Raw genomic sequence first — 24,045 nt, forward strand, 5'->3', positions numbered from 1 at the left:
AGAGAGAGAAAGCAACAAGGGAGGGGCAGAGGGAAAGGGAGAGAGAGACTCCTCAAGGAGACTCCCCGCTGAGTGCAGAGCCCAACTTGGGACTCGATCCCAGGACCCTGAGATCATGACCTGAGCCAAAATCAAGGGTCGGCCACTTATCTGACTAAGCCACCCAGGCGCCCCAGGACTCGCAGTGTTAATGTTCACCGGAGCTCTATTCATAAACATTGAAAAGTAGAAAGTACTTCAATGTGCATCAACTGACAAACAGTTTAACATATTGCAATATATCCGTATAACGGAATATTACTTGACTAACTACTGATGCATGCAGCAACACGGATGAACTGCTGATTGAAAGAAGTAGCTTTTTCCCGGGGTGAGTGTGGGGCCTGTTTGACACCCAGAGCCCACACTCCTACCACCCTCCAGCTCCCTGGCCCCAGTTCCCCCACCACCTAGACTGCAATTCTTAGGGAACTGGGAATGGCTCCCTCTCCTTCCTGAACAATCTGTACTTTTTCTCAGTAAATATTGAATCGATTTGAATAATTACAGTAACAAGATTTCAGGATGCAGGAGAGACCTACTTTAAATAGCTACTTTCCAGGACAAAGTAATATCGTTGATTTTTATAAATGGAGAATGTGATCCTAATAATTGATCCTTCACCCACCCAGCATGCCCTGAGTTTTTGTGAGTGCAGGGCGCAGTGCAGGTGCCAAGGATGCCAAGGGGTGCCTCCCAGCCCTTGCTTTTTCAATCAGGTCTTACAGGACCTATTGCAATGAATGCTTTCTTAGCCTAGACACTCATTCATCCCACAAATATTTATCGAGCACCTACAATAAAACCAAAAGTCAAATTTGAAAATGTATTCTCTACAACAGACTTATTTTCAGATCCTATGAGAACAAATAATTAAGAAAGTTTTGTTATTTGTTAATTTTGTTTTCTGAATCAACTTTTTTTTCTCCATTCTGTTCACCAGAGCAAGGTGGAGAAAACCCGGAATCGCAGGGCCTGCCGTTCAGAAAAAGAGGATCCCCTTACACTCTGGGCACCTCCTAGAGAGCAGAAACTGACCTGCTCTCGCTGGATTCTGGGGTCTTAGCAAATATGAATTTTTGGGTAAATGTTTGTTGAACTTCACTAAATTTTAAATTATTCAACTGCTCGGGGTGAAAAACAACCAGTTCCTGGAAAGTAACTAGATGTACCTTTTAAATTCAGCTTCAGGTAAAGTCAGATGAGTTGCATTTGCTCGGATGGAAATCATATGCTCGGCCAAGGTAAGGACCAGGGTGGCCCTAGCCACAAAGGCTGAAACTAGAGCTTGAAGACAGGGAAGGTAGGGAACCATGGACTAAAACCTGAAAATGAAAAGGTGGAGACATTTTTGTAGACAATCAAGAGGGCTTTGAGTTTGAGGGGACAGTGCTTGTCCGCATAGAGACATCCAGCCAGCAGCCTGGAGCTTGAGGGAAGAGCCGTCGGACGACAGATGGACAAGGTGACCTTGAGCACTCAGCCTCGCCCCTCAGTCCGCTTCCCACCCCCCTCACCAACCAACAGGTTTGCTGGTGCTACCTTTTAAATATTTCTTGACTCTTTCCTGCCCTCCTACCTCCCGTGTACAACTCCAGGCCCTCATAAGCTCTTCCTTCTCTCAGGTCTGCCCTGCCAGTCTCTGTCCCCTTAAATCCACCCTTCACATCAGCACCAGAGTCGTTTATTTGAAACAAAATTCCCAGCGTCTTCCATTCCTGCTTAAAGCTTCTCGAACACCTGTCTCCCTCTCGTTCTTCAACACTAGGACAAGCATCCTCTCCTACGGAACACAGTCCCTGTTGCCTCCACGATGAGCTCGGTGACCATGACCCCCATGCACTTAGAGCTCCCGGTGCCCCCTCCTGACCACACTGAGCCGTAAGTACCTAGTGGCCGCTCCTCAGGACTCAACCACACCTGGGCATCTCCATGCTCCGCCCCGATGCCAGTGCCTGGGGCACACAGGTGTTCGTTCATTTTGGGAAGAGGGGGCGGGGAAGAGGGTCAGGGGTGCCTGGGTGGCTCAGTCGGTTGAGTGTCTGACTCTTGGTTTTGGCTCAGGTCATGATCTCAGGGTTGGGGGACCGAGACCCACTTCGGGCACCACATTCAGCACGGAGTCTCCTTGAGATTCTCTCCTCCTCTTTCTCCCTCCCCCTCAGTTCCTCCCCCGGCTTGTGTTCTCTGTCTCTCTCTCTCTAAAATAAATGGATAAAATCTTAAAAAAAAGAAAAAGAAGAAAGAAAGAAAGCCAGATACTGATCTTAAAAACTGTCTTCATATGCTAGGGAATCAGCCAAGGTTCCCATATCCCACCTGAAGGGGCTCCGCGGGCTGCTGAGGCAGAACTGGGAGCTAACTCCTAGCTTTGCCACGGCCTAGCTGGTTGACGTTGATCAGGCTGCCTCACGTCTCTGGGCCTCAGTCTTCTCACTGAAATCGGGGAGTTGGTCCAGATGAACTCCACAGTCCCTCCAGCGCCCATTCCAGGGGCACTGCAGGTCTCCAGTCCCCTCTCAGCACCCAGGACCTCCCCTCTTAGGGCCTCCTGCATTTGCCCTGCCCTGGGCCCGCCTGTCTGGTCCCCTGACCTCCCTCACCCAAAGCTGGTGAGAAGCCACGACAGCCTCCTTATATGGTGGTGACAGTCACAGCCTCACCCGCGGACTCCACCAACAGCTTTCACTGGGGCTTAAACTCGGCTTCTCTTCGGAGATTAAACAGCTGTTTTCGGGGACTGGGCTTACTTCTCATAAAGTGCTGAGTCCAGGGGCCACGCCTTTGAAACTTCTTTATTGTCTTCTTTAAAACCTCGTTAAATTCCTCTTTCCACCCACTGTTGGAGAGGCCACCAGGCCTTGGGGGGGCACAGTCCTTCCTCCCACAGCAGCTACCCCTCGCCTAACTGGGCAGCATCCTCCATGAATAAGGAAGCACTGCTGGCTCAGACCAGGCATCGAGGTGCCCCTCCGCCCCCTACAGGTGGAGAAAGGAATTGAAGGACACGGTCTCTCTCCCCAAGTTCCTGAGTCTAGTACAGGTAAGGAAGAGCTATTGAGGAGGGTGGTGATAAAAGGAGTACACATCCCAATCTTAAATTAGTTCTATCTTTTATCTCCCAATACTATATAAGTTCCGCAAGGACAGAGACCTTGTCTTGCACGCTCACCACTGGATTACCTGCGTGCTGTGACTGGCACATTCAAGAGATACCTGTTGAATGAGAGCATGTCATGTTCTTTGCCATATCCCCAGCTCCTAGAGCAAAACTTGGTTTAATAAATTCTTGCTAAAGGAATAAATGAATAAATGGGGGAGAGTCAGGACAGGGCTTTGAAGGATGAATAGAAGTTAATCAGCCAAGGAACATAAAAAGAAAGGGGCAAGTCGGGGGGCTATTGGCTGGCTCAGTTGGTGGAGCATACAACTCTAGATCTCAGGGTCATGAGTTTGAGCCCCACGTTGGGCATAGGGTTTACATTAAAAAAATTTTTTAATAAAAATAAATAAAAGAAAGGGGCAGGAGATTTCAAGGGCAGAGAGGATGACATTTACAAAGGTGAATGAATGAAAGCGTGGACTTCCAGTGAATAGTGACTTGTTGGAAGTGGCCCAGTATTTATCTGAAAATGAATATAACTAAAGTGTGATAGAAAAGTGGCTGAAGACCAGCTAGGTTTTCTCATTTCTCTCCCTTCTACCACCAACATATCCGCTTGAGATCATTAACAAAGTCACAGAGCCCTGGGTTTTTCCACTATATTAATCACAATTTTTTTGTCTGCCAGTGACAGAAATTTAATTCAAGCTAGCTCAAGCAAAAGAACTAGCAAGTGTAGGGGCTGGCTCTTTCATCATATGTGTGTATCTATCTATCTTTCTATCTGTCTGTCTATCAACTATCTCATCTTGGATTTTCTCCCTTCTAGATAGAGTAATCTCATTCTCTCCTATTTCAAACAGCTTCTTGTTTACAGGGAGGGAGACATGCTTCTATGGCCCCAGCAGCTCTGGAACCACCCATATAAAAATTCCAGGAAGAGACTCTGATGGGTTCTGTTTGGGTCGCATGCTCACTCTAGACCAATTCCTGTGACTTGGCCGGCAGGGATCATGTGCCCTCCCATGACTGATGGACCCAGGAGAAGGAGAGGAATGTTCCCCCAAATGCTGGATAAAATTAGTCCATGCTTTGCCAGGTGTCCCAGGCATCCAGCCAGGTGCCACGGTGTGGACACGCGGCAGTCAGGGCTTCATTCAGTGTAGGAGAAAGTAAACTCAGAATATGGCCTCTTTCATGTCTGCCTGTAACTTCTCTGGGCCTTAGTTTCTCTATCTGTAAAATGAGTATGTAGGGCTACATGCATCTTCAAAGGTACCTTCCAAATATGATGTTCTGAGATGTTTATTTACATTTAAAGTCTTGCTCACTTGACTTGGATAATGGCAATGTCTAGTTTTTTGCTTGATTAACTCATGAGGTAGGTTTGGATATTCTATCTTTGTTGTTCTCGGTCATTTCAAAAATACCAATCTATTGTTCAGCAAAGGAATCTAATCTTTTCCCAAAGCACATTTTTCAGTCTCCTTCAGAATGTCAATTATTTGAATCATCACCTTGGCAAGAATGAGATATTTGGGGGTGAAGTACTTGCAATCGATCCCAATTTATAATGCTGGGGCCCAAAACTGTTATTATTTCTAATTGATCCTGGGAGCTGCAGGAAGGGAAATCACTGCTCCCTCAGGTTATTTGGGGCCCATTTGACCTTGGTAGGGAATATTCCAAAGTGGGGTCTCTGAGCCTGGAAACTTTGCTGTTTTATATTCATTGAGCTCCATGATGAGATGCAGGGCAATGACAACCACAGATGCACTAAGATGCACTAAGAGGAACTCTGTTCCTCTTCTGAGCACCTCCATCTGCCCCTCCCCCATCTCCAACAGTCCTGGGCTAGAGCCCGGCACAGAGAAGGAAAACGTGCTCACAGTCAACTGTTGGTGAAGCTTGAATTTCAAACCCAAGACTTCTGACTTCTGGTCTCCACTTCTTCTTCAACACAATTATCCCCTGCCTCCTCTTCACTTCCAGCCCTATTCAGAGCCTCCTTGTCCAGAGGACTGAAACCAAGTCCAACCCTTCCCCGCCCCTAGCTCTCAAGGTCTCCTTGGTGACACCATGACCCTGACCACCAGCCACTCCAGGCCTTTCTGTTTTGCTTCCCACGGCATCTTGAGTTGGCGCTCTGACTTCTGGGCACCTGCTCTATTTGCAGAGAAAGCTCTTTCCTTAACTCAAGCCTGATAATCTGACTCCCTGAGGGATCCTCTAACACAGCCGGGCCTTTGTCTGATGGCAGAGGCTGTCTCCCCCGACATGTATCTGCGCTCTGTCTGGGGCCCCCCACCCGCAGCCTCCCTCCCCTGCACACAATGGAAGACCTGTGTCTTTCACCACCGGGAGGATGTTACAGCGGATGCTGGGGCGGCTGCCAACCCTCGGGGCTGCGGAAACCTTCGTGGCCTGGCGGCTGAGCTGACAAGGTCAGCAGTTGGGTTGGTCCTGGGTCACAGGGGCTAAATCCAGTGAGACCACTGGCTCAGAGAAGAGGTGACCAGACTTTTCCCAAAACTCCCACTCACGTCCGGCAGAAGCAGCCTGTTCCTCAGAGATCACAGCTTTCTTTGACTGCCTCGAGAGGCCCAGGTCCGACATAGCAACCAAAAACTTCCTGACTTGGGAAGAATCCCCGATTGTCCTCTTCATCATTTTTCTCACAAGTCTAATACAAGCCAATCTATCCATTCATCCATCCACCCATCCATCCATCTTTAATCTATTTTTTCATTCATAAAAATATTTATTGGACTCTTACTATATTCCTGGATAATTAAGAAGCTGACCTGCCCTTTCTGAGTCTCCTGTTCCCCATGCCTCAAAGCCCACCGTAAATGCTTCCTCCAACAGCACAGCTCTCCTAGCATTGCTATATTAATTCTCTTTGGTAGTATGCAGAACCTTCGAGCACTCACTGCTCCCTACTGTCTCCACACTCAGGCCTTCCCGGGGTGACTGGTCCTGCGGCTTCCTGTTAGTGCTGCTCCAGACTGGGAGGGAAATACCCGAGTCAGAGTTTCTTATTCTCCACTCCTCACCCAGACCCCTGGATCAATCAGCCTTTCCACGCGCATCCTTTCCCACAGGACACCTCTGCCCTCGCTCACCGGGTACTTCATTAGCAACCCAGTCTGTCTGTGTCCTGCTACTCTACCTTCTCAGCTTGATACCAGATCCATCTTCCCACCAAAGCATCGTCATCATGCCTTGCACAGACTCTAACATGCATTCATTGTCTACTGCTCGGGGGATTTTTTTTTCAGTCATTCATCAAGTATTTGTTGAGCACCTACCATATTCCAATGACTCTGCAAGACCACTGAGCCTAGAACAGTGAGCAAAATATAAATGCAGTCTAGATAGAAAGACAAAAATGGACCAGGAAGACAGTAAGGTTGATTGGCCCTGCTTGGGGAGTGTTTCACGGGAACGCTGAGGTGGGTCCGGGAGGGATCTGTCAGGAAAGGTTTCCCGGAGAGGGGGGACAGGTAACCCGAATAAAAACTCCCTTGCCTGCATTCAAGGTCTATTCTTGTCCTGCAAGCTAAGAGTGTTTGCACTGAGTACGCCCCTCCTCCACCAGCTCAAACACCCTGTCCCACCCACCTTCCTCCTTCCACCTCTATTGTGAATTGTTTGTCCATGTGTGGAACGCAAATCCCCAACTAAATGAGAAATTCCAGCAGGGCAGGACCGGCTGCCTTTGAGCCCAGCCCGGCCCTGTGGTCTGCACTGCACTGTCCACATGATGTGTTTTAAATACTGGAATTTGGGACTCGGGTGGAGGCCGGCAGTGTTACAGGGGGCGGGGCGACGGTCGCTCTCCTAAAGATGCCATTTCCCCACCAATCAGAGGACGCGCACCAGTGGCACCTAGGTGGGCCACTTCCCAGCCTGGACCTTAACAACCCTGCTCACGCTCTCTTCCACACCCTCTTCCCTCTTCTGGCGAACACCCAGACGTGGCCGTGGCCCTGACTTGACCGTGACCTGCAAAAGAAATCAACATCCCGGTTCCTTAAGCCATTGCATTGTTGGCTCCCTTTATTAGAGCAGACTGGCTTTACCCCAGCGAATCAACTGCCCACATTTCAGCTTCCCAGCACCACTGGGGGCAGGGAATCTGGCACCCCTGTGCCTGCAATCAGCGTGAGCTAAGTCCCACTTTGCCACAAACCCGGCAGTTGCCCCGGGGAGGCTGAGAGCCAGGGTCCCGCGTGACCTTTGCACTCTTGCTTTTTCCAACCCTTCACTCTTTCCCACACTCTTTCTGAGGCTTGCAGACAGTTGTGTTCTCAGAAACATTCGAGCCTCAGAGTAGAACATGACTCAGGGGATCCAATTCCTGATGATCCACCTGCTTGGCTCTTCTCTCAAGGGTTTTTTGCTGTTTTAAAACCTAAACCCAGTCATCTCAACCCTGGTTAAGGACCTGGATCAGACCCAATGCCTTCCGCCAAAAACAAACATCCTATAATGTCCCCTTTGTGTTCTTGAAATTAAATTAGTATGACCCACCTACACACAATTCTGAAAGTCAGTCTCATGCCCAAATGGAAATATAAAAGAGAAATAAAATGAAAGTCGCTTGTGATAACAGCATGTGTTTCAGTACATAAAGGTTTGGTGGGACTACTTTAGGAGCCAGCGGGAAGTATGAGATGCCCCCGGGGCAGGAGCAGAGGCCCCCCGTGAATCTGGCGGCGAATGCAGACCCGTACAGCTGTGTGATTCTGGAAGCTCATGAGTCACAGGTGGCATTGCCGTTGGGGATCTGATCTTGCTGAAAGGTGAACAGCTCTTGGAAACGTCCCCCCCACCTCTAAATCCAGTCTTTCCTTGATTTCCACAACAGTCGCCTTCCTGGTAAACCTTGTGCATTAAAAAATGTGCAACAAATACTTTATGAGTACAATAGAGTTCAGTTTTAGGCTCAGATCATCCCAAACACGTTCTCCACTCCGGCACACCCAGCAAACATGCAGGGCGAAGGACAGATAGTTCTTGGTTGGGGACACCATCCAGAACATTTCAGCCTGTCTGGCATCTCTGCCCTTTCCCCCCCTGAGCGCTAAGAGCATCCCAACCCAACTATTAAGACAACCAAACACACCCACATGTTTCCAAAGGCCCTCTTCAGGCAGATGCTTCTTCCCCCGTGAGAACCATTGCCTCAAACCAAGAGGACGCACAGAGAGGTGAAGGCGATACTGAAGCTTTTCCTGAAGATGACTTGAGTTTTTCTTCAGAGCTTGCTGAAAATGAGGCATCACCTCATCTTGATTTCCTGTGACTATCTGGGCTTGCTGGACGTTTGTTCAGGGAAGGACTCGGCAGTGGTCAGAAGAGACCGTGGGGGCCTCCAGGATGAGGGTGGTACTCATTTCCCCCCATGGCTCTGGGGGAAAGGCCTTCCCTCCCAGCTTCTGCCCTTAAAAAGGACGTATAAATGAAGCCAGAGGCTGAAACTGAAAACCAGTTCTCGCATCCCTCTCATCTCCTGCCTATTAATAGTCTCTAATGAGTCGCATGGAGACGTTGACTGACTGCCTCTGAGCGAGCGTTCACCTAAAATGCCATTTTTCCATGTTGCTGTGATTCTAGGCAGCCAAGATGAACACCATTTCTCAAAGAAACATGCCTGTAAATCGGGTTTCACCTCCGATTTAGGGAACTGGGGTGTTTGAGCGCTTGGTCCTCTGGGTCCTTCCAAAGAGACCAGCCTCTCAGCTTCTCCTCGTCAAAGAAACCCCCATTTTCTCCACAGGCCTCTGTGTTGCCTGAACTCCCACGTGGCTCCCTAAATGGGCTTGCGGACAAGCACTGCTGTGCTCACAGATGTAGGCACTGAAGGGACAGTGACAGGGGGATAGGAGCCAGATGTTCTTCCTGTTAGGAGCGTAGGGCCAGGGTTGCTCCTCCTCGGCCCTCAGATCCTGATCGCCCCTGGCCCGAGCCAGCGCCTCACCCTCCTCACTGCATGCCACCCCGCCACCTCATTTCCTCCTCTGTCCTAGGCCATTTTTAACTGTCCGACCGGGAAGGATTTGACCTGACAGGACAATTAAATATTAATACCGTGATTGAAGAGTCTGTGCACTAATCAATTAAAAATAGGTCTTGTAGAGCTGAGACATTTTCAATCTATTTTTCCTTCCTGTCAGGAAAGCTCTTGCCATGGAGCTCAGACCTGAGGCGGGGATTGATCCCAGAAGGTGCCCATATGTTCTGCCGGTGGGGGGGGGGAGGGCACCCAATCACTACCCTCCTCGGAGGGGGGTGGGTGAAGGGGCTGATGTGGCCTTTCTCCTACCATGAGGGGCAGGGACCCCATGCACAGATGCCTCCTCCAACAAAGTCTTCCCCAAGACAAGCTGCCGCTCTCGGGGCTCCCATCCCATCCCAGCTTGCCTCAGACGTTTGGTAAGTATTTGCTGTTGTGTTTGCACTGCATCCAAGAATGTGAGGGAACACACTGAGGGCAGGGACCATCCTCTTCATCTTTCCACACAGATCCCCATCCAGTTTCTGGAAACTGGTACGCAATTAATAAATCTCTGTGCAATGAATCTACAGGGCAATGAAATCTGCCACTTTGTTATACTTCCTTGTTTCTAATGAAAATCTGTCAAATGACAAGTATTACTAATAGCTTAATTCTTCTACCCCCTCCCAGCTCGACTTGGGGTGGTATCTGGGTGACAATATAAGCATACCCTGAGAAAGCCCAGGACAAATGAGAATTTATTTCTATAAAGAAGCAGAGTGAGCAGCTACTCCCAGACTCCTGAGATGAACTGATTGCCCACAAACAGCCGGTACAGAATTTGGCTCTGAGCTTTCTGGAAGCCCAGGCTGAAAGGCAGACATTGTAAGTTATTTTCTCGCCAAAAAAGAACACAAATTGGTCAGCAGGGACAAACTTTTCCTGAAACTCTGCCCCTCAAGAGGGATTTGTTATGTGAATCCTTACACAGAAATCCCAAAGTGTCATTGGGCTGTTCCTCACATAAGCCACACTCGTTCCTGCCACAGGACTTGTCCTTCTGCCTGGAATGTCGGCAGGGCACTTCTCAACATGCACCTCTCTGCTCAAGTGTCCCCTCAGAGCAGCCATCCCTGCCTCTTCTCCCCCAGGGCTCCTCTTGGGCCAAGCACCACACTCTCTTTTTTATTTCTCTGCATTGCACTTACCCCTCCAAAATCAACATCTTACTTCTTTGCTTACTTACTTGCTGTCTCCCTCAAAAGACTATAAGCTTCATGAGGGCAGGAATTTTGTCTGTCTGTTCATTGCTGCACTCTAAGTCCCTCAAGTAGCACGTGGTACCTCGCAGGCATTAAATATATACTACCTGAATCGTGGCCCAAGACATAGTCTCAACCAGGGTTTGGGGGAAGCACAGAAACATTGTTTTAGAAGGAGACTCTTCTGGTTTTGGACACGCTCTGATGAGTATGAGATAACATGTTCCAGGCTCTTTGCATTCTTTTAACAATTTCATACCGGGACAGAACACGGAGGATCTATAAATGGATAACATCAACAGCTTCCTGGGTCTGTTATTTGCCTCCAACATCAGGGGGCCTAAGGTGAACTTTGACAAATCTTCACTCAAGGTCAGTCCTTTTTTCCCACATATATGTATATATTCTATAGAAAGGGTCACACTGAGTTGCCCAGGCTGGAGTGCAGTGACGATTCACAGACACATTCCCCCTACTGATTAGCATGGGAGTTTTGACCTGCTCTGTTTCCAGTGTGGGCTGGTTCACCCCTCCTCAGACAACATGGTGGTCACCTGCTCCCCGGAGGGCACCATCTTAATGCCAGACTTCATGTGGACACCCAATCGGCACAGCGCTCTATAGCCCAGCACTCTTGGGCTCAGGTGGTCCTCCTGCCTCAGCCTCTCAAGGAGTTGGGACTACAGGTACCACCCCCACACCCAAGGTCAGTTCCTCATTGGCCTCCCAACAAGTACTCTAATAGAGCTCGTCAAGTTTGCCTCAAGTGAGAGCCTTCTAGACTGCCAGACAACAAGGCAAATTCCTATTCACCTGCAAATATTTAAGAGCTGGACTTACAGTCTCATCTGCAGAAAAGTCAACCATCTTCAGCAGAAACATGGTCTGCAGGAGTAGCTAGAGACAGATCCAGTACATCCTGTAGAAGAGAACTGGGAGCTGTCAAGGGCTCACACAGGGCCTGGGGCAGGACCCTCAAATTCTGTATCATCTGCCTCAGCTATCTGTTGTTACATAACAAATTACCCCCCAAAAAAAAACTTAGCTTAAAATGACAAACATTTATTATCTCACAGTTTCTGTGCACCAGGAATTTGGGAGCAGCTTAGCTGGGTGGTTCTTTTTCAAGGTCTCTGATGAGGTTACAATGAAGACATTGGCTGGGGCTGCCATCATCTGAAGGCTTGACTGGGGCTGGAGATTTCAATTCTAAGATAGCTCACTCCCAGGGTTGCTGACAGTTCCTCCCTGGCTTTTGGCAGGCAGCCTCAGTTCTTACCCACAGGGTCTCTCCGTGGGGCCCCTTAAGGGTCTTCATGACATGCTAGCTGGCTTCTTCTAGAGCAAGTGACCCGAGAGAGAACAAAAAGGAAGCCCCAGGGCCTTCTATGACCTAGTCTTGCTGCCACATACTTTTACTTCCACCATATTCTATTTGTTGGAAGTAAGTCACTAAGTCCAGGCCATAGTCAAGTGAAGGGGAATTAAACTCCACCTCTTAAAGGTAGGGGAATCAAACCACTGCATCATTTGATGTGCACAAAATAGCCTCAGCTGGAGAAATATATATGACAGCCATTACCAACCAGAGAAGTTCTTGATTGTGTGAAGGGGGCAGAATGTACTGAAGAGGTCATGAATAGTAATTAGACCTTCCAGGACTCAAATCTCTAACCCACCACCTACCGGCTAGATAAATCTGAGGAAGACACTTACCTTCTCCGAGCTTTAGTTTTCTTTTGTTTAACATGGAGATAATGTTACCCAATATGCTGACATGTTATGAGAAATAGAGAAAAGGCATGTCAGTCTCTTTCAGGACACACAGTAAATATTCATGAAATGTTAGGTGTTATTAAATTATACTGAGACACTTCTTTGATTTTTGAAGAATTATGAATTGGTACACTGAGTATAGAAAATGGATAAACTGACTCCTTAAAGAGAATTACTTAAGATACACCACACATTTGCTACTATCCGATACAATGATTTTGGTTTGATACTCAGCTCATCCTTCTGGGATATTTATATGTGTGTGCGTGTGTATGTGTGTGTGTATCCTGCCTAATTCTCCGAAGACTCAAATGGCTAACAAAAATATCAATTACAAAATGAATACATTAAAAATGAAATTTTAAGGGGCACCTTGGTGGCACAGTTGGCTAAGCATCTACCTTCAGCTCAGGTCATGATCCTGGGGTCCTGAGATCGAGCCCTGAGGCCTGCATTGGGCTCCCTGCTCAATGAGGAGTCTCCTTCGCCCTGTCCCTCTGCCCCTCCCCCCTACTTGTGCACTCTCTCAAATCAATAAGATCTTTTAAAAATGAAATTTTGAAAATACAAAAAGAAACAAACTCAGGAATATGCAAAGCACAACTCAAAAGGGGGGAAAAAGGCTAAAATGAGGAGTAAAATAAGAAAAATTTGACGCAAAATTTAACTCCAAGCCAAAACGAAGGAGGAACCGTCATCGAGGTCATAAGGAGATACAAAACATCTTTCTTAGAACTTGATTCTGAAAGGAATGTCTCATGAGGAAGTCACCATACAGCACACAGGGATGTAGGACCATCCCAATGGGAGGTACCTAACTACTTTTATAAACCTGCAGCATCCCACAAACATGCGGAGGGCATGACCTCAAGGAACAACTCAATAATGGCAACTCTGCAGGGGTCATAACTGCCTGGTACATCTGGAGAAATATATGGAAGGTGGCCTGCATATCTTCTGCAAATACTTAGTGTCCAGGCTAAGATGATAATAACCACAGTGTGAGTTTTTTGAATACCTACTAAGGACCAGGCAGTAAGTGGGGTGCTTTACATGTATGATGTCATTGAATCTTTACAAGACCTATGAAACAGATAGGTTTAGCCCCCTTTTGCTGATGGGGAAACTGATACACAAAGACAAAGGATAACACAGAGAGAGCAGGAGAGTCACGATGTACACCTGGGCAATCCAGAGCCTGCCCTCCAAGACACCTCACGATGGAGCCCGGAATACTAGGGACTGAGATGGGAGCAGGTATCTATAATGAAACCTGGAAGGCCTGGAAGGCCTGGAAGGCCAAGGTGAGGCCCTCCAGTGGGGACTGCAGCTCCTGCAGTGTGGTTTGAGTGGCTCTGGGATGACAAGCAACATTAACAAGGAGGTGGCCCAAGGGCCAGAAGAAACTCCATTGCTCTTCATGGTTTTGTTGAAAACCAAGGTGTTGCCCTCGTTCTGCTCACTCTGGGACTTGGGCAACACACCACCCAGGAGTCTGGACAAGCTAGGGGCCCAGGTTGTGGGTCTTAAGTAGATGCTGCCCTAGAAGAAATTGGTCTCCAAATAAGATTAGCAAAAGCATCAAGATCCATTAGCTTACTAAAGGCTCTGGGACATTCTGTGCTCAAGAAATCCATTCCACATCCTTTAATCTGCCAGTTCCCAAACTTTGTTTGTTGGAACCCAGGTTAACATCCTGCAGAACTTAGCAAATGCTGGCCCAGCCCATCTCCCAGATCCCTTCTAGCTCATGGATTCCATGGTTTCAGGTCTTCTTTAAAAAGGAATGGTAGGACAAGGACTTCAAAGTCAGAACACTTAAACTTGATTTCAAGCTCTGCCTCTTGCTAACTGGAAAACCTGGGGATGGTCAGTCTCTCAGACCCTCAGTCTTCTTATCTGTAAAACGGGGGATCATGATGGTATCTGTGTCATTATGCTGCCATGAGGATCACATTAGGTCATAAATGCATACTAAACAACTTATAAACTGGACATGGCCTACTCATATTAGCTGTTACTATTATAAATTAAAAATGAAACAAAACAAACCTAGAAATCAATGTTGATAAGTTCCATATCACCGAGTCATCTGCTGGGAACGGCTTTCTTATGGCCCTGCCTGCTCTTAATACTCCACAATAATGATGTATATATTTTTTAAAGGTTTTATTTGTTGGGGCGCCTGGGTGGCTCGGTCATTAAGCATCTGCCTTCAGTTCAGGTCATGATCCCAGGGTCCTGGGATAGAGCCCCGCGTCAGGCTCCCGCCTCTGTGGGAAGCCTGCTTCTCCCTCACCCACTCCCCCTGCTTGTGTTCCCTCTCTCGCTGTGTCTCTCTCTGTCAAATAAATAAATAGAGGCCACCCAGGCACCCCTCAGATTGATACTTTCGATGTCATTTCAATTTAGTGTATGTGTGTCGGAAAGAGAAATAAATTAAAAACAAACAAATGATTCATTCTTCTACACAGCAACCCCCTGGTTGATGAGCCCCTCTGGCTGGGGCTTTTCATTCAATGTCAAAGGCTGGTGGTCCAACTGGAAACAGAACACAAGACAAAGGGGAATTCTTAGAAGAAATTCCTCAGAGAGAGCTGAATTCCACTACAGCAAATCCAATGCAGACAATCTTAAGACACAGCTCTTCAGGGGAAAAAAATCATCCTGGCCAATCCAAAACAGCTCTTTTCCTAAGTAGAAAGAAAGGTGCTTTTTCACACCTCATGCAGGTACCTGGTGACACAGAGTCATCCTGACCCAGACTATACCTCCTGCCTTTTGCACATAACAAATAATATAAAATCTATGTCATGAAAAAAATCACATCCCAAAATCCTCCACCCCATTTGTTATTCTCCGTGGTCCTTACCCAAACCATGACTCTTGGTCAGTTCAAAATAATATTTTCTATTTGTGCAGTGTTTTTATTTTTAAAGAATTGCAAATTTAATGATACAAAGAAGCTGAAGGTCCAATATTGAGTCTGCAATGATGCAACTTTCTCTCTCTCTTTTTTTTTTAAAGATTTATTTATTTATGTATTTGAGAAAGAGGAAGGGAGAGAGAGAGAGTGCAAATGCATGCACGGGGAAGGAAGAGGGAAAGAAGCAGAGTCCCTGCTGAGCACAGAGCCCAACTAGGGGCCTGACCCCCCGACCCTGAGATCATGACCTGAGCCAAAATCAAGAGTCGACACTTTGTATTTCCCTGATGCCAAGTGATGGGGAGCATTTTTTCATGTGTCTGTTGGCCATTTGTGTGTCTTCTTTGGAGAAATGTCTGTTCATGTCTTGTGCGCATTTCTTGATTGGATTATTTGTTTTTTTGGTTGTGATTGAGTTTGATAAATTCTTTATAGACCTTGAATACTAACCTCTTATCAGATATGTCAGTTGCAAATATCTTCTCCCATTCAGTAGGTTGCCTTTTAGTTTTGTTGACTGTTTCCTTTGCTGTGCAGAAGCTTTTTATCTTGATGAAGTCCCAATAGTTCATTTTTGCCCTTGTTTCCCTTGCCTTTGGAGATGCGTCTAGCAAGAAGTTGTTGTGGCCGAGGTGGAAGAGGTTGCTGCCTGTGTTCTCCTCTAGGATTTTGATGGATTCCTGTCTCACATTGAGGTCTTTCCTCTACTTTGAGTTTCTCTTTGTGTATGGTGTCAGAAACTGGTCCAATTTCAGCCATCAGAAATGATGAATACTTGACATTTACATTGACGTGCATGGAATTAAAGGGTATTATGCTGAGGGAAATAAGTCAGTCAGAGAAAGATGATTATCATATGATCTCACATATGTGGCATATAAGAAACAGCACAAAGGATCATAGCGGAAGGGAGGGAAAACTGAATGGGAAGTCATCAGAGAGGGAGACAAACAATGAGAGACTCTTAACTCTAGGAAACAAACTGAGGGTTGCCAGAGGGGAGGTGGGTGGGAGGATGGGGTAACTGGGCGATGGGCATTAAGGAGGGCACAGGATGTGATGAGCACTGGGGATTATACACAACTGATGAATTATTGGACACTACATCTGAGACTAACGATGTACTATATGTTGGCTACTTGAATTTAGATTTTTAAAAACGAAGAAAAAAAGAGTCGGACTCTTAATCGACTGAGCCACCCAGGCGCCCCTGCAATGGGACAACTTTGTCATTTGATTTTTTCTGTAAGAATCTTTCAGACTCTGACTGAATCACTGACTTCACATTGAAGGACGTTCTTGGACAGGCTGGATCCGGGATTCCTCAGGGAAAGCGGTATAACTGTGAAGAAATGAAGCAGCCCTCCTCCCGGGCACCATGGGACCCCGCAGGTGCACCATGACGGCAGCAGCTTCAGTAGGAAATGATGGTTTCCTGCATTTTATTCCATGCCTGGTGTAAAATCAAAAGCCCAGCCTCTGCATTTCCAAACTGTCCTGGTCGCTGAAAACCTAGCACAACTTTTCTTTTCTCCTTTCAGTTTTATGGAAACCGCGGTGCATTAGCACAGAGGAGAAAATGTAACCCGGGAAAATAAAGGAAACCTCATTGAAAATGGAGCCGGGGAGCCCTGAAGGGGGAGCTCTCACCCACGTGCTGCTTCTTGCCGCCTGCAGAACCAGCAGCAGGAGACCAGAGTGATTTCGACAGGACATGTTTCACATAGGAATTCTGTCTCCTGCCTTTTGTTTTGTTTTGTTTGTTTGTTTGTTTGTTTGTTTGTTTTAGGTAATCTCTACACCCAAGCGGGGCTCGAACTTAGGACCCTGAGATCGCATGCTCTTCCGGCTGAGCCAGCCAGGTGCCCCTCTCCTGCTTTTAAGAAAAAGAAGGAAGATGCCTCCCTGCCCAGGCAACAAGCTCCAGCCACCACTTACAGCCAATGGGAAACAGCCACAACCTAACCCCTGTTTCTTTTGTTCAAAACAACCCTCCCCAGTTTCCTCCTAAAACCTAGTAAAAAGTTGACCTTCCCTGTGTCTCTTTGGACCGGCCTGTGGCTCACCATTGCTTGCTTGTCGCAAATTGCAACTCCTCTGCTATGCCCAAATAAATTCATTTCTTAGCTTAAATAAAATTGCTCTTTGCTCTGTTTAAACTTAACAAACCTCTCTTCATTTTGCGAAACCCAGAGAAGCTTTATCATAGCAGCACCTGTAGACTTGGGTAGACTTGGACAAATCTCTCCAAAATAGAAAATTCCGTCAGTAAACTGTTCTAACATGAGCTCTCTGAAGAAACTGCAAAGGTCTTCTGTTTCATCACTTGGTGATTTTCCCCCATAGAACCTCATATCCTATTTTAAACTGTTTCACCTTAAAATGACAAAGTAACCCTTTAGGCATGATATAGCGTCCATTATTTTAATTTGTTTATTAAAAAATAATTGGTCTCTCAAGTAGCATTAGGTCTGAAAAAGGATGCTGCTATCTGTGTTCAGTGCTTTATTTTCCAATCTTCACAATTCTACAATGTAATTATTATTTTCCCCGTTTTTCAAGCGAGGCACTTCATTATTAACGTAACTCTCTAGCCCAAAGATGTGCAATAACAACAACCTTGGTGTTGAACTTTAGGGCTGTATGATTCTAAAGCCTCCTGCACATCATGCTGACTTTTTCACAGCCAACAGAACAGGAGCACGGAATTCCAAAACAGAAAGAAGCTTCAGACATCACCTACCGACAACTCCATTTTATGGGAGGAATTGGACCCGGAGGAGTGAAATGACTCGTTCCCATTCATGGGGCTAATTAGGTGACAAGCACCATCACTTCTCAGCATCTCCTGATTCTGGGTCCCTTCTGGCACAGTAAGACTCGGTGTGAGATTTTGTTGGGATCCCCTTACAAAGGAATACGTGAGAAAAAGAGCATTCGCCCTACTAAGATCTGTGTTGACACATAACACTTGTAAATGTGTAGGGTTTCCACACTTAGCAGTTTTCTGCAGACATCAGCTATGGTATCCTACCGTTTAATTCAATCCTGACACTACCCAGTTAATGTAGATCCCACTGGTTAAGGGCTCAGTTCCACAAGACTGCCCCCAACTTCAGACACCAATCACAAGGGGTGAGTCCCAGGTTATCCACACTGCAGTCCAACTTGGCTACAAATTGAGGGTTCCCCTGACACCCTCTGCCTCATGCTTGATAATTTGTTATTAATGGCTCACAGAATTCAGGGAAACACTTTACTTACTATTATCAGTGTATGATAAAGGATATTATAAAGGATATAAATGAACAGCCAGATGAAGGCAAGATGTACATAGGACAAGGTCTGGTCTGGAAGGGTCCTGAGCACAGGAACTTCCTCTGTCCCCTTGGATTTGGGGGTACACCACCCTCTTGGCATAGGGATGCAATCACCTATCCAGAAGCTCTTTCTAAACCTCATTGTTTAGGATTTCTATAGAGGTTTCATTGCTTAGTTAGTCCTGATTGATTAAATCATTGGCAATGGGTTAATTCACTGAATTCTAGCCCCTCCCCCCTCCCCAGAGCTGGGGGTGGGGAAGGGCTAAAGGTTCCAACCCTGTAACCACTGCTTGATTCCTCTGGCAACCAGCCCCTACCCCAAAACTATCTAGGGGCCTTCCTTAAGTCACTTCATTAGCATAAACTTAGGTAGGGTTGAAATAAGCTTATTACGAATAACAAAAGTTGCCCCTCTAACACCTGCCAGTTTGGAAATAAAATTTTTAGAATCTCTTGTTCCAATAACCTAGTCATAGACCAAATGTACGTTTCTTTTTTTTTTTTTTAAGATTTTATTTATTTATTTATTTATTTATTTATTTATTTAGAGAGGGAGAGAGAGTGCGTGTGTGAGCCAGGGGAGGGGCAGAGGGAGAGGGAGAGAGAATCTCAAGCAGGTTCCACACTGAACCCGGAGCTGACACAAGGCTGGATTCCATGACCCCGAGATCATGACCTGACCCGAAATCAAGAGTCCGATGCTCAACCACTGAACCACCCAGGCATCCCCAAATATTTATTTCTTATATCACAATATCACACACCCCATCTACATAAAATTGTGAATATGTGCAAAGAGATGTATGAAAGATGATCTCTAAAACGTTAATGGTGATTATCTCCAGATGGTGGGATTTCAGATAATTTCAATCCTCTTCCTCATACTTCTTTGAGTTTAAATTTATTTCTCTCTCTCTCTCTCTATATATATATATACAGAACATGCAATAAAGGCAGACACTCAATTAACAACCCTGTGTGTGGTCTTTCTAAGATTCTCATGTTCATATGACAATATACAAACACATGTATATGTATATAAGGGTGCCAATATTTGCTTTATAAAAATGTTTCCCCCCCATACTTTCTCTAAAGTTTGCTTTTGTCACTTGAAAACATATTGTGAAAATCTCTCCAAGTCAACAGGCAAAGCTAAAAGTCATTCTATTTAAAGACTGCATAATATTACCAGGTTGGGAATATGTCACGATTTTACTCAACCCTTCCCCTTTTGATAGGTCCTCATTTTATTTCATGCCATTTGCCAATACAAACAAGGCTCAGTGAATATCCTTGTACTAGCAGCTTTATTTCTACAAGGTAGACTCCCAGGCATTGAACTGCTGAGTCAAAAAGCATTAGATGGACTTAAAATGTTTACAGATATTGTCAGAAGGCACTCCAAAAATGATCGCGACATTCCACGTTTCCACTAGTAATAAACTCTCTTCTGATGAATTCCAGTGAATTCCCACCAGCAATGTAGTCACACTTTTCATGTTTGCCAACCTGATCAGTAAGGTGGGCTATTGCTCTATTATTCTAATTTGCATTTCCCTAACTCATACCATTAGCCAATACTTACACAATGCTTTACTGGGCTTACTATGAGTCACACACTGTATGGAGCACTTTACATAGAATAGCTCTTAATCCTTAACAACAATCCTGTGAGACAGTATTTTAAGTATCTCCATTTATAAGATGCTATACCTGGGACACAGGGAAGTTCAGCAACTTGGCCAAGGTCACACTACCAGCTCATCTGTCTCTAGAAAAGCTTAATCACTCCAATCGCTATACTAGGCTCCAATGTCTCATGCATTCATGGATTTTTGGAATCGCTTTTCCAAAAACTACGTATTTGTATCTCTAACCCATTTTTCTATTGGACAGCGTTTTGACTCTTAAGCTGAAGAACTCTTTGATATAGTAGGTATTAACTATAAATTCTTTATCTATAATCTTTCTTGCAAATACTTTCCCTTAAATGTATCATTTGTCTGTTGATTTTGTTTATGGCATTTTTCACCATGCAACAGTTTTAAAACTTTGTGCTGTCAAATGACAAAGCAAAAGCAATTTAGTAATGAATCTGATGTCCTTTATTCAAAGGAAAACAATCCATGGATTAGAGGGAGTGCCTCACAAACACCAGAGCACCTTCCTGGGAATTTTAGGCAAGAGCAAAGCTTAGGAACAGAAGAGAAACTTAGAAACAGCATGACTGACTAGAAGCTTGGGGATTTCCTGCTGAGGCCAGCAGTTCCTATTTTCTAGGGTAAAGTAAGCTAGCAAACGCTGAGTTGGAGGATTGTGATTAGTGTGTGTTAGTGTATTAGATTTCCTTGGCAGGCGTCTCCCAGAAAGTCCAGGCTGACTTAGGTTTAAATTTGTGATGTGGGCTGGGGGGGCCACTGGGGGCAGGGGGAGCGCCTCCATTTGGTGGATCCCAATATACAAATTTATCTTACCAGTGTCAATCATTCATATATATATATATATATATATATATATGGCTTCTGGTTTTCCTGTCTTAATAAAAATTTCTCTCCAACACGCAGGTTTTGATATACACGCCAAAATCTCTATTTAAGCTTTCTTTTTATTATCTTAGGGCTTCATAAAATCAAAACTTCATTTTTGAATATGGTGTGAGATAGGGATCCAGCTTTACTTTTTTCTAGGTGGAAGCACATGGTGCCAGCACCATTTATTACAATATGTCAACCTTCCTTTCCCTACTGGATTAAAATGTTACCTTTTCATATTGTATATTATATGGTTATGTCTACTGAGATCTGTATCTGGGCTCTTTCCGTGTTCCGCGGATTTTATTGATTTAAAAAACTCCTGTGCTACAATGTACTGCTTGTATCACAGTGGCAAACTGCTGGGGATTTTTTAAGCACTGTTTGCAAGACATCCAGAACCCGGAGGCGGAGAGGAGAGGTGCTTATAAGAGCAAATTGCAAGTGTGAGACGGTAAGAAAGAAATGGGCCGTATCAGGGCAGCTCAACGAGACTATTTTGTGAGATGCAACAACCCAGAATCTGCTGATGAGAAATTCCTGTAAGGTTGATCTTTTCCCCCTTGTGGGGGTAAAATGGGGCCCCCCATGAAGGGGGTGGTCCTTCCACTTTGAATAATGCTGAGAAGGGGTAGATACTAGGACCAGAAACGAAGCCTGGGAAGCTTGCCCTTGGGCTGGGCTGAGGCACAGAGCATTTTCTTCTCTCCTGGCCTCCCTCTGGCAGATGGACTGGGACAGAAGGCAGCGTACAGGGCTGAGCCGCCCAGCTGGGGGAACCAGGCCACGAGACTCTCTGTAATGGCCCCCACCCCTACCCATGTGCTCTGAAAGTAGTCACATCTAGCACTGGTTAGGATACGTTCCCTACTGGATCCTACTTCCCTTCTGATGCCCTCAGCCCCTCAGAAAGTTCCCCTTAAGAGCAGCAAGGCTGAAGGGAGAATTAAGGAAGCTTCTCCCTGATGGGGATGGAACAGAAAACCTTCCTGTGGGAGTGCAGTCAGGCCCTGCCTCCAGGGGTCCACCCCAGCAGGGTCCACCTCGCCTGCAGAGGACCTCCTCGCCTGGTCATTCCCTCTCTGGGCACCTCTGATCTGGGGCCTGAGCGACACAGCTTCTAAGAACCCTGCCAAGTGACACAGGAGCCCTGGATACAAACCTCCTGCAGGGAGTTTTCCATCTGGTTGGGGGAGCCCTTTCACAGTATTGCTCTCAAATAAATATCCTGAAGCCCAAACTCTGTCCTCCCTTCTGCTTCCAGAGAACCCAGACTGCCAGCGTGAAGGGCAAAAGGTGCAGACACAGTGGGTGGGAGAGGATTATAGCCTGTCCCTAAGCGCCTGGGAGTCGGGGTTCCCAGAAGTCATTGCTGGGGCCAAGTTTCTGTCATGAGGCAGGAGGCTGAAGGTCTTCTTAATTCGGGTATTAAGATAGTATTTGGTAGGCCTGGCCTGAGTTTCCATTTCTCAGCACAAACTGGTTTCTCATCAACATCTAAAAACTCCATTTGCTTTCTTCCTTCTTTCCATGGCACAGAGAAGTAGAGCCTTCCCATGAAAACTTTCAGAAGTGAAATGGGGTGAAGTGAACAGTATTCTCTGCTCTCTGAAAGTTGGAATTAGGCCACTTTGCTTTTACAAAACACCGCATTAGAACCTGTTTTCACCAACCAAAAGAAATCAGAAGATTTAGAGAAGAAGCCATTATGGTACCAGTGGGGGTCTTGTGTAAAAGTGAAGTGGTGAAACTTGAACTTTTGGAAAGCGAGGGACACATGTCTACCCTTCACCTGGTCCTCCCCCTACTCAACGTCCACAGTCCCACAGGGCAAGGCCTGCTTCTGCCAACCCAAATTCATACGTTGAAATCCTATCCCCCCCAACGTGATGGTATTTGGAGGTGGGCCTTTGAGGGGGGTTAGGTTATGAGGGTGGAGTCCCCAGGAATGAGATTATAAGAGAGACCCTAGAAAAATCCCTAGCCCCTTACACCATGAGAGACCCGAACATAAAGACGGCTGTCTCTGAGACAGGACTCGGGCCCTCACCAGACACCAAATCTGCAGACTCTTTGATCTTGGACTTCCCAGCCTCCAGAACTATAAAAACTACACTTCTCTGGTTTATAAGATGCCCTTGTCTCTGGTGTTCTTGTTATAGGAGCCCGAATGAACCATGTCAAAACAGAATCTTTATGCTTTTGTTTTTCTGTTTGAAATCTCTTAAACTCCATCCATTTTTATGAGGCCACAGGTATATTACCCACAATAAATCGGGCAGTGGCAGTTGGAGAAAGAACCTTGAGCCTGGAATCCAACACCCCTGATTCTGGATTTGGGGAAAGTTCCTTACATTACCCCAAATTCCTTACCTGCCCGTTGGAGAAGGTGGATCAAGGATCTGGGCACCCCTGTAGCACAGAGACCGATGCCTCTGGTCCTTGCCACACGGAAGGATGGCTCCCTGCCCCATGTTGAAAGAACGTCTTCTGTGTGCGTCCATTCTTCCACCCCTCCCCCCAGGCTCCCCTCGGGCAGGGACGTCTCTCCAACCCTGACTTTCCTTATTCACTCACACTAATGTGTGCTTGTCCTTCTGGATGACGAGCCTCCCCATCTCCTGCTGTCTCCTCCTCGAATCCCATTATTTCTGTTTTAGGAGAATAAACACAAACTCTGCTGGTTTGCCTTTTTAGTTTCCCCCATGCCTGTGCTTCCCTATTCCTCCTTCCAGTTAAAGCCGCAGCAATCAGACCAGGAATTTCAGCTCATGTTTATCACATACCATCTTTACAACATCGATTAATGCTACACAAGCCCTCAGAAGCATTGTCCACATTTTGGACATTGTCCTCCATTGTCCCTCCAAGCACTCTAAGAAGCAGCACCGCCTGGGGCGACGGGGTGGCTCAGTAGGTTGAGCAGCTGACTCTTGATTTTGGCTCAGGCCATGATCTCAAGGTCCTGGGATCGAGTCCCATGTGGGACTCTGCACTCAGCAGGGGAGGCTGCTTGAGATTCTCCCTCTCCCTCTCTCTCTGCCCCTTCCTTGTCCAGGCTCTCTCTCAAAATACATAAAT

The 24,045-nt window shown here is 46.3% G+C and overlaps 1 long non-coding RNA gene across 2 annotated transcripts; it reads left to right on the plus strand.

Annotated features, from left to right (window-relative positions):
* The first annotated feature begins 405 nt into the window (after nt 1–405).
* On the plus strand, nt 406–17,232 carry LOC135364724 (uncharacterized). 2 transcript variants are annotated; one of them, XR_010412304.1, is made up of 4 exons: nt 407–1,122; nt 1,225–1,920; nt 16,361–16,527; nt 16,652–17,232. It is a non-coding gene; the product is annotated as an uncharacterized LOC135364724 (long non-coding RNA). The 2 variants fall into 2 exon arrangements; XR_010412303.1 differs by having other exon boundaries at nt 406–1,122; nt 16,361–17,232.
* Nucleotides 17,233–24,045: the final 6,813 nt, after the last annotated feature.

Source organism: Mirounga angustirostris, unplaced genomic scaffold (assembly GCF_029215605.1).
Source record: "Mirounga angustirostris isolate CCGP_5_RB_7025 unplaced genomic scaffold, mMirAng1.0.hap1 SCAF_6, whole genome shotgun sequence".
Taxonomy (NCBI): Eukaryota; Metazoa; Chordata; class Mammalia; order Carnivora; family Phocidae; genus Mirounga; species Mirounga angustirostris.